The sequence below is a fragment of the Lissotriton vulgaris genome, chromosome 12 (assembly GCF_964263255.1).
Source record: "Lissotriton vulgaris chromosome 12, aLisVul1.2, whole genome shotgun sequence".
Taxonomy (NCBI): domain Eukaryota; kingdom Metazoa; phylum Chordata; class Amphibia; order Caudata; family Salamandridae; genus Lissotriton; species Lissotriton vulgaris.
Window position 1 is genome coordinate 40,207,895 of NC_141700.1, and position 12,015 is coordinate 40,219,909.

At 41.3% G+C, this 12,015-nt stretch overlaps 1 protein-coding gene across 2 annotated transcripts in view; it reads left to right on the plus strand.

Annotated features, from left to right (window-relative positions):
• The window catches only part of ARHGEF18 (Rho/Rac guanine nucleotide exchange factor 18), a 290,711-nt gene that overhangs the window by 93,280 nt on the left and 185,416 nt on the right, over positions 1-12,015 (plus strand). The gene's annotated exons all lie outside the window — the stretch shown is intronic.

A 12,015-nucleotide genomic window follows, 5' to 3' on the forward strand; every position in this document is an offset into this window, starting at 1 on the left:
CAAATTATACAATGTCAAATATCAATTACAGTGCCACAATGTAAAATGTTTAAAAAGAGTGTCAGCACCCTTCCAATGGTTCAGTGGTGCAAATGTAACAAACACACAAAATCAGGATTAAAAAGCAATTGGCTATTAAAAACAAGTTGTCGACGCAGCGTTTCGGTTTTTATGATGACACCTGCGTCGACAACTTGTTTTTAATAGCCAATTGCTTTTTAATCCTGATTTTGTATAATTTGTAATAAATTGTTCAAAATTTTACAAGAATTGTTTTTTTATTGTGTATATAATTTACTAGAGTGGATTTAGGTGCAAGGATCTCTTGAGTTATGGTGGTATACTATGGATAGAATTATCCTCTTTTCAAGTTAAATATAGGGACTGTTTTGATTTCTTGTTTTTCCTTCACTCCTCGTCCCGACACTGGATTTGTGAGGAGACCTCCCTTTCTGTTTTTTATTGTATGGAGGAATCGGACACTGTGCAAGCTACTTTGGTTGCACCTTTCTGGGATTTACAGTTATTATTGATCTAGGGTTTCCATTCGGTGGAGTTCTCGCTAGTGGGAAGATGGATCTGAGAGTTTACAACTTTTAGTTACAAGGAGGACCCGAGTCAAACCTATGTGTCTTAAATATTGTTTACAAGATGATTCCTCATTGGGTATACATTTTCTATTATTAGCTCCAATGGTCCAATATTTTTGCGGGTGATAATTAGGGCACAGTATTTACGTATGATATTCTAAGAACGCTTTTCTGGTACCACACCACATGGGGCCCGAAGACCTTACTCATTCTTTACTTCAGTGTCATGGATTTAATTGCTGAACTAATGCTTAATTTAGCCTTGACAAGGGTCAGCCTCTGCAAGCTGTTACAGGCAATCCTGGAAGCAGGAAGGAACTACTCTAGATTGCTATTTTAGGGGACCCCTACTCATTTCCCAGAGCTCAATATCATCTTTTGCAAGTTTGCTTTGCAGAAAAGTAGGACCTACATCCAAAGTCAGAGAATTTAGCATCCTCTCCTAGCGCGTCCGACGGCTCTTCACTGGGCCTCAAGGCACTGCCTTCTCTTTATGACCCTGTGCCGATCAACCAGGGATTTATGAAACAGGCGTCCTTTGCTTCAAGTGTATAGTGACCTGGGGTGCACATCCAGGTGGCCCCATCAAATAATGTCATCACTAAGGGTATTACCTACTGCCACAATACTTTAAGTTGAGCAGTAGTGTATGTCTGTGCAGAGGAGTAGGACTTTGTTTGTAGGTGTAGTATATGAGAGTGCACCAATACAGTTTACTCACACCTTTGCACCATCTAAAAGTACTCATGTCCTCTCACTGTCCTTCCATTTCTGCTGTGAACTGTGCCAGGATTTTCAACGTTTCTTACTAACATAGCAGTGCATGCACACTGATGGTATAGCGGCATGGCGTATCACTATTTCAGCTCAAAAAGGCAACAACGTGTATTTAAGCATTTAAATCACTCTTAAATTAAACAGCTGCATGGATTACTCATTGCTTACATCCTCATGTTCTATAGTAGCTTCCTTCACTGTGAATTAGAGGGTCTGGACCACGCATGCTTCTCCGTTCTTCCTAAACTCACCAACACTAGGGGTCTGTTTACGGATATGTAGTCCTGCATGCTGATGTAATTTGTTAAATGCTCTTCAGCATGGCCAAGTGCCCCCTTTTCCACTGCAGATCATTTCCTGTTCCGATGGATCCTCCAAATTCCACAGCAATTTTTACCAAGGCTCTTTTTCCTTTATCGATATGCGCCGCATGCTCGTAGAATACGTGCACCCAAAAGGGAGCCAAGGTTGTCCGTTTTCAAGGTTAGTGAAACAGTTTCTTTTTTTTGCCTTGTGTTTGGCGGTATACAACATTCTGAGTATTAACTATTTTTAATGTTTGTGGTAAAAAAACTGAAATCTGGACAAATATTTGCAATCTCAGCAGTGCCCTCTAAAAACTTACTTTAGCTAAAGAGTCTTTTTGCTCTACAAAGGCATCCTCTATCATTCTTTTTTGCCTTTAACCACATGAATTGCCAAAAGGGGCGAAGAGCCCACATGTTAAGCAAAGAGAGACACTAGTTATTAAGAAGACACTTTTAAAATTAAGAAATACTTAATGCCAATATGTTTGTTGGATCAGTTGTTGAAACAATTTGTATTTGAGTTTCATGTATCAAGAAACAGAATTGAAGAAATACTATTGTACATCATTTGAAATAAGCCAATCAAACATTTTTAAAAAGTGGGAAATCCTTTTAAAAAAAGGCTTATGATAAAGGCTGATATTAAGAATAGCTTAAGAAATGGACAGATTTCCATTTGTTAACTTGGTAAATGTTGAAGTTATGATACGTTTGAGTGAGTATGGATGAACTGCATTATCTCTCCCTCATTCTTGCTGTATCAGTCATTATAATTGAGGGTTGATATCTCACATCCGACTCCAGAAACCGATTGTTTTCCCTACACTTAAGTGAGCTCCCGCCCCAATATCTCCTGAGAACCCTCTACTTTTTGAGGAAGAGATATTTGTGTGGCTTGACTAATGGACCGGTACATACTTGTTTTGAGAGAATATATTACATTTTGGTCATGGCCATTGTAAAAAGGAAAATGGTACTTGTGTTGGATAAATATGAGTTGCCTACATTTGCTGAAGCTATAACATCTAATCAGTTAGTGATTGATGATAAAAACACTTATGGAAGTAACTTTGAAATTGAGTTCATTTAATGATATTTAAACGTTTTTGGGTAACTTCATCACTGAATGCCCTGGTACAGTACAAACCTAGTACAGCCATATCTCAGTATCTCATTCTGCTGTGTAATTCTATTTTTTCATCTAAGTTTACTGATGATGCAGCTAGGTATTCTTAGTATCCCAACACAAATATATAACTTTAGGTGTAGTTAATGGAGTTAAGGAAATATTGCTTTATTGAATTATTTCTTGTTGAGTTGTTGTTAATATCTCGATGATCAAAAAGAAAATTTTCAAATGATTTGTGATAAATTTGGTACTAAATAGAATGGTATTAATTATCCTTAAAAATGTAATACAAAGTGATTCATTTGGAAATTGCAATTTCCTTCTGATTATTTTTATTTAGAGTTTCTAAGTAATTGTTAAGAAATTTATTTTTTATTTGTTAGGGGAAAAAAGTTACTTAATAAAAGATTTATATAATAATAAAGAAGAAGAATCGCCCCCTAAACCTGTACAAAACTGTTATGATTTTAAGAAATGCAGAACAATTTATGTTTATTTCCATGGATTTGTTCCTGCGTTAGTGGTGATCTGTACTCTTGATGTAGAAAGTAGATCTCCCATTTGATGATGTAAATTTCTGTGATGTCATGAAGGGCTTGTCTTATGTGGTTGTATTTCATGTGATGTTATTGTTTTGGTTCAAGATTTGTGGGAGATCACCTTCTGAGATGCCATGTTTGATTCTTAGATAAGCGATGTACCTTCTGCTTATGTTAGGGTCTAGGGGAATGGCTCTGGTGTGCCCATAGGGCATGATACCAGGATTTTGCAACTAAAATATTGTTTGTAAGAAATATGGTGTTTTAGATACCCTTTACAAAATGATTGCCCAAACACAGTTAATAATAAAAAATCTGCACCCTATTGGACCATTGTTTTTGAAAATGATATTCTGACACTCAGCCATCCACAACAATTACATTTGCAAAATGTAGATTTTGGCGGTTTTATCATTCTTTGTTGATTGATAACAAATTGTAGCAGGGCGTCCCTTTCTGTCTAAAGTTTGTCATAAGAGCGGTGCTGCACTAGTGAGATGTATAGCCGAATGGGTAAAATCATTAAATGTTAAACTTCAAATATTTTTTAACAGTGTTTCTTGAATTTCCAAATGGTTATGAGTTCTAGGATCAAATAGCTGATGGAGGATGAGACAGTCGGCTTAAAGCAGAGTCTGAAAACAATTAACAGTGTCTATTGCTTGCCTTCATAGACAAAATATTTGTTCATACGTTGCAAATTGTTCAGAAGTGCCGCTTAAAAACGGTGATGTCTCTTTTTTCGTCCTGTGACATGCTGTAGTATCGACAGAGTGCCATAGCATCATCATATATTATGATAGGCAATGCAATCTTCAGGATGTGCTGGTGGGCAATTATCTCATGATAATACTGTTTTTGAAATTTCATTAATCCTCTATCTAAAAAACCAGAGGAGGACAAACTATATATAAATCTGGAAATGTCTCAGATGGTCGTCTGTCTCTAAAAGTAGGAAGAGGTAGAGCTGGGACCTTGGCTTGTCCGGCTTTAGCTAACAGTGGCTGAAATTAATTCAAACATTCATTCCATCACTTTGTTGCTTATCTTTCATGTGACCGATGTGTCTTTTCAGACCTTAGCGGTTTGTCTTAGGAAATTTTTGTACTTCCCTTTAAAGCTGTCCACCTTTAGATGTAAACAGGTTACAATGGAATAGTACATCATCTGTTTAATACACGCTTCTTTTTAAGTGTAATGTGCTGCAGACGGCTAGGGTGGAATGTTGAGGCATGTGCAAACACCCGTCTGCAGCATCCCGTCTTCCTTTGTTTTATGTTTTCCAAGCATGGGCATCATATAGAAGGTAGTGATCAGAAAAGGAAGGACAGCTCATAATGTGTTCTATATTGGTGCACCTATCCTTTGAGAAGCTTTGATGCACAGCTAGACATGTGCAGTATAACATGTACCAGCATATAGTGTTTGTGCCTTGATGCACTGGAAATTGTGCTTTCAGAGTCCTCCTGGAGATTAATTTGCACTCAGAATGTTTTTACACATGGAGCAAATCCGGCATGAGAATAAATACCAATTGCAAAACTGATCGTAGATTAAAAATATATATTACAATAGTTACATTAAATATCAGTGGGTCTTCGATGGAGTCGTAATCTTGCTCTGTACTGTTTAGTCTGCGCTGCATGGGCGTTCACGCGTTCTTCCAGGCATGCAGCATGCCGCTGGTGAGCAATGACATACCTCGGGGAGCAGGATGGATTTTTTCTAAGAGTTTTACTGGATTTCTTCGACTTTGGATAAAATCCCAGACCAATGAGTTGTGCCCCTCCCTGGTCTCTGCAAGTTCCAAGAAACATATCAGTTATGAGAAGGATACCGCTGCATCAAGTTCAAACTCTCAATCCTATTTAATGTAAATAAATCTCTGAGCTTCATCCTCTTTGTATACATTGGGAGATAGATACATGCATACATAGCTATTGTTAGCATATAAGGACTTGTGGCCGAGGGAGTGTTTCTGCTCCCCTCCTGTCGTGTATTCATTTCCTCTATAGAATTTATACCCATGGGACATTTTCTTGCCTCGGTCACATCTCCCCCATCTGTTTCAGAATATTGCCATTGAAGGCTTTCATCTCTTTTTGTAGGATTTCTTACACACACTAGCATCAATCTTGGTATTTTTCCTCTGGAATATCTCTGACCTTTCTATACCTTCCTAGATGTCTGGCCTCCATATACTGATGGCATCACCTGTGGGTTCCAAACTGCAAGCGGTACTTGACCTCTGCAGGCCGTAGCAGGCGGGATACACTGGCTCTCATGTTTGGCAATTTGTTTTGCGGCATCAAAATTTGAAAGAAAGAGAGAATATAGAGTAAGAAAGAGGGAGAGAAAGTAAGAATGCAAAAAACTGAAAGAGTGAGATAGAGAGACAGGAAGTGTATAGTGGTGGGAGATAGAGGGATGAGGTGGAATCATGACTAAGCGGCCAGCGTATTCATGGGAGGAAGAGACAGGAAGTGTAGGGGGAAGAAAGAGGCGTGAGGTGGAATCAAGACCAGGAAGTGTTGGTACCTTCTGCAACCCTGCCTTTTGACAGAGGCGGTGGTGAGCTCCCAAGAACAACCTTAGACTCGCGCTTATTTATCAAGGGCACCACAGCTAAATCTGAAACATTCTTTTTCAATTAAAAAATGTTTTTCTTAAATGCAGAACCATTTCCTTTAAGGAAAATGGGATGCATTTAACAAAACTATACTTCATTTAAATGTAATCACAGACACAGTGGTCTTCTGACCCGAGCAGGCCACCATCTGTGGGATGGCATCCAATTGGAGCGAGTCTTAATTTGCAACCTCCCTCATGAACACTGATGAAGAAGGTCGCAAATTAACGATGAGGCAGGGGGCATATTCAATCACAAACCTAAAAGTCCATAGGTCGGTTCGCAAAATCAGATCCAATTCACAAAACATTGGTGCGCAGTTTGAGACCTTTCTTTTTAATAGCTTCTTTGTACATCTGGCCCCCTGTTCCTACTGATCACATCTTCCACAGCATCATCCAGTGGCATTGCGCACTGCCCTCACTTGACATCTTTCGTACTCGGCCAGGTGTCTCGGCTCACACCTTGTTCTCACGAGAAGGTCAAAAATCCATTTGATTAGGTTTTGAAATCCTCCCTTTAAAAACCAGTGTTGTTAAAAAGGATTAAACTCATTCCTAGTCCCACTGAGTTCAGAATCAGAGCTTACCCTCTTGTTCTATCTCGAGTAGAGAGAAGCCGGGTCTGGTGGCTTAGGGGACTAATGCGTCCACTGTAGTAGAGGGCTGTGTTCAACCTCATGGTCACAGGTTCAAATCCTGGTGGGTCCACTCAGCCTTTCATCCTTCTGAGGATGATAAAATGAGTACCATTGAGTTGGGTAACAATAAACATCTGCTAGTCAGCGCCAAGAGACCCTTGGGCGAACATGCACTTTACAATTACACGTCCATTCTCACCACTAGCTTCTGCTCACACCATGCACTCTTTCTTTAATCTCCCCAGGTCACTGCTAACTTATGCGCTTCATTTCCCTTCTGCTGCACGGCCATCAGCATACTGGTCCCTCTTTAGGAAGTTCTTCGGTTGGAGGTTTCTAAGTTTAATGAGCCCTACTTCTCCAACCAGGCCTCTCCTGCAGCTGCCTGATGTATTTCGAGCTCCATTTAACTGAAGTTAGTCTCTCAGCCAGGCTTTACCTTTTCAGTCCTGAGATGACGCATGCCTTTAAATTGTCTTCCCACCTTGCCTCCTTTATTTCCTTGGCATTTTTGTCTGTACAGGCGCTTCTATGTCACGATATCGAGTGTCGGTTCTTAACTCCACCTCTATGTACCTTGATGCTATGTAACATAAATGAACATATATATATACTGACAACAATACTGAAAACGCGATATTAGGGTAGAACGTGGTGAGCAGGCATTCATTGCGTTGCCCAGGTAACAATGGCAGTGACATGCTAGACATTCATCACACTGCTCAGAAAGCCCTGTCACAGACGCGACAAGTGTCTGTCACACTGCCAAGCAATATAGATCATGACAACAAAATCATCAGTCACACTGCCGCACGGAAAGAACCCTACTTTTGTTCTGGAGGGTACAACTTCTGATGGCCTAAGGGGCAGTGATTAATCTAATACCCATTTAGTCCTTGGCCTCTCTGAAAGGTCTAAGGTAGGGACTTCAGAGCTGTAGTGACAGTACTCAGCTGGCTGTTAGTGGCACTCAGGATCAACTTCAAAGTTCCACACACTTCCCACCAATGAGAAATCTCTAATCTACCAACCCACAGACATCTAGAGGTCCAAGTGACACATGGAGTGTTGGGGTCTAGACCATTCATAAAAGGTGGCAAAGGCCTCAATCTTTAAAGACACATAAAACCCCAACACTGGTGGAGTCCACTGTTAAGATGGGTGTCGGGTTTATGAGTGTGTCTGAATTTTAAGAGAGTTGGATTTTTCTCGTGATAAATTTAGGCAGGGCAAACCTGAATACCTTCTCATGCAAACAAATGGGCAATAAATACTGGGACATGCACATTTTTGGGCAGTTTGGCTCTGCAGTCCACATGTTGCCTATTTTAATTGGGAAACTTGTAATTGCTGTTATTTTTAACATCCAATAAGTAGCAATCTCCAGGGTATTGTTATTCATCAGGTGCAACAAATAATGTACAATAACTGATGCAGTCACATAATCATGGCCAAGTTGTCTACCCACTGGTAGTCAAGCTGCTGAAGACAAGTTACGAAGTGTGAGTACGAGACCCAGTCGCCGAGATATCTCGACCACCAGACTCCAACAGCTTGTGGTTTGCATTTTACTGCCTCATCCCAGTGCTTAATTTGAGCCGGTGGGAGCCGCCAAGACTTATTTTTGGGAGCCAGCACTTATTTTTCCACATTTAATGAGCACAAGGAGAAAAAAGCACACCAACAGGAAAGAAGGGAGAAGAGAAGCAACAAATGAAGTGTCACAAGGAGAGAAAGCAGGAACCTGCAAGAGTGAGATAAAGGTGCAGGGAGTGTCTGGTAGTGGATTAAAGAGGCATGAGGTGGAATCCAGACCGCCGGCTTTCATATTCGGCAGAGCTTCTGGCACCGGCAAGCTTTCTTTTACAAACGAAGCACTGCCTCTTCCATCCACCACAAGACCACCAACATGAACTAATCGCCTACATTAACCTTACCACTAACAACCTGTACCGCGGTCGGACAACCCTCTCCCCTTGGAATCCTGACATTTTTTCAAAGTTCATTGGGTTTGCCTAAAGTCGACAATTCCGATGCAACATATGATACCTGAAATATGAAAGGCTCATGTTACTCAGAGGTGCCTGCCCATAGCAATTAATTTTACCAACAGGACCAGTACTACTTTAAGAACACCCCAGGCATCTGCCTTGTGGCAGCACCTCACATGTCCACAAGAGGCACCAGATCACAACAGATGTAAAAGGATGTAGCCTTACGGCTAGAGCGGTCGATCTCAAAGCTGGGGAACTGGGTTCGAGTCTCGGCAACGACGCTCAACATCCTGTGATTCTGGGCAAATCACTTAAGCTCCCCGTGCCGAACAAAAAAAAAATGAATGAGTCCTTCTGTAACGAAACTGGTGCCATGTAAAGCGCTCTGATACCCAATGTCTCGGGTCTAGTTCCCGCTGTATAAAACTCTAAAAAAAAAAACTGATGTTCCCCCAAAAACTTTTTTGCTGGTGCAAAAGTACTGGCAAATGAAGACATGTCATTTTGACTCTGGGTCCGAAAATCCTTGTGTTTGGGCTGATCACAGCTCAAGTTTTGAGGGGTAATTGAAAGGTAATATACTTTTTTACCCAGGTCCAAACCACACAGTCCTCCTGGATTATCTCCAAAGGGGTGTTCTTGTCCTTAAGGCTTTGCACGGAGCAATCTGGAACACATTGTCCTGAAAGCGCCACTGTTTTGACTCTCATATTAATGTGCAGTCTGTGTTTTTGTCTAAACATATACTGTAGATCATACTGAGAAATGCACTTGGAAATTGAAGAAAGAAAGACTTCCTAAGGGTGCCATCTGTGTTATAAACAGACCCTTGCAGTGTTTACAGAAGACTGGGCCGACACAGCTCAGGATCCCCCGCGTGCACGGGGAGCGTCTTCAGAGAAATCATTCTTGGCAACTGTGCCCACCGCAGAACATATCGCTGCAGATAAAGCTTGCTGTATGATGGATCAGGGTGGTCACCCTGGAGAAAATGTATCTTAGGGACATCAGTGCAGTAAATAGAACTTGTATACAGCTCTGCGTGTTGAGTTTCAGTTACTTCTGAGCGCTTAATGATCATGGTATTAAATAAGCCTGGGCGGTGAACTTCGCTCCGTTTGTGGAGTTTGCGGAGTTTTCTGCACTTCGCACTCCGCGGAGTTCGCAGAGTGCAGAAAACTCTGCTTCGTGATGTGCAACTGAGTTTTTTCCCCGCTCGCGATCGCGAACGGTCAGTTTGCAAGCGCGAGCTGCCGCTCGGATAGAATTTCTACCCGAGCGGCAGAAATACCAGCGCAATCTGCAGTTCGCACTGCACTCTGCCACTCGCGGAACTTCACGGAGTTTGTTTGTAACTTTGCAGAGTTTCGAGTAGCAAAACTCAGTGAACTACGCCCAGACCTGGTATTAAAAACCACCTACTGTTTACTAAAGCTGCTTTAAAGGATGCCATTCCTGGTCTGGTGATTGGCATTTGTGCCCTTATGCAGGGCATCCAAGATGCGGTAAGACAACTGCAGGTTGGAGTGGCATTCATGGTTTTATGAAAGATGAACGCTGTTTCGGACTCAATCTTAAAACCCGGTTGTTCCAATCTTCCTATTAGTGGGCTGGCTCTTGATCCAGCTGGCATCTAATCTGCCCAGTGCCGAGACACTCTGTGAGTAGCCGTGCGCTCTATAATTCCTTTGGTTTATTGATTATGGGCGATAACAATGGTTTTCTGCCGGATATTCACTAAGTAATATGAGACTTTCACGAGATTAATGGGCAAATGCCTGGCCAGATGTGGCATCCATGACCTGATGCAGCATTATCCTGCTGATGCAACATTCCTGGTTTAATGGCAGATCTTCATAGCCTGGTAGAACATCCTTGGGGTTTCATGGGGCACTCATGACCTGATGGGCACAACCCATGGTCTGATTAGATGTGGCATGCGTGGTCCGATGCAGCGTTCGCGGTCTAATAGGATTATCCGTGGTTTAATGGGATTACTCCTGGTCTGATGGTGCATTTGAAGAATAACGCAGGCAATCGTGATCTGAATATTTATATCGGCAATACCAGGCAGGGGGAAGGTTTGCACCCGAGGCTGGTATGGTGCCGTTTCTGGATAAGCACGAGAGACCTAGAAACGCAAATGTAACGGGAATGCACCAAGACACGCCCACCCCTTTTAACAGTAAGATGTGAAGGGGTGAGCACGACACAGCAAGGAATGAGTGTACTTCCCTTCGGAGGACTACATCCAGCAGGGTTTATCTGTAAAAAAAACATTACCAGAAGAATGCTCATGTAATGCATGGTAATGGGTGAACATGTTCCTACTGAGGCCAAGAGAAGTGTAAATATTATACATTGAAGAAATAAAACAAAGGGATAGGATGACTGAACCATGGAGCATGGACATTATTCAATGAGAGAAAGGCTGTGAAAGGCAGAGGGAGGGGCTATGCCCACTCTACAGTTGATTAAAGTGGTGGCACTTTAATTATCAGATGTATTTACGAAAGACCCTTCACACCAGCACCAGTTTAACCGTTGGAAGAGGCACTTGTGCTCCAATCCTGAGCTCTTAGAATTTAGTCACACTGACATAGAATTACTAGTAAGTAACTAAGTAAAATTTATTGTATGATTAATAGAATTTTTACAATTAGAGAAATCTTTAATACACACCTTTTAAAACATAGGAAATAGGTCTAAAATTCTTAATAATCTTATTCGGACAATTTTCTCAAATAATACCAAAAAAAGTTATAAACATTAATTCAGTCCGTCATTTTTACAAGACAAAATAGATACATCTTAATATGGATAGTAGCCATTGTAGTTTCATTACTTATGTGCAAAATTAACCCTAGCTATTTAAAACTTCCAAATTTACTGGGCTCGACTCACTGGCGTCCGGTTTCTTTTTTGCAAGTATCAAGAATTTAGTCAAATTAGCATTCATTGTAATGTCCATTGGTCTGAAAACAAACTACCATAGCATGTCTACATGTGCGAACACCTCTATCAATGAAGCAGTTTTCAGATATCGCTTTCTCTCGGCCGCCATTGCTGCACATATGCAAACCAAATGAGTAATATTTTCTTCCCATAAATTGCATAATCTGCAGGGGGTCGGCGTAGATGGTCTCAGCCAAGGAATCGCATGTGTTACGCATAGCAGTACTACCAGTGTTCAAAAAATAAGAAAGAAAAAAGTGCAGGCCTACATATATATATTTTTTTATTAGCCCGCCCCCAGCAATGCTGAATGTTGCCTTGTGCTGAGGCTGCCTGGTCTCTATTCTACCTCATGCTTTTTCCTTCCGCCACTTCACATTCCAAGCATGTTTGTCTCATGAACACCGAGGCTGCCTGGTCTTGATTCCACCTCATGCCTCTTTCTTCCACCCCC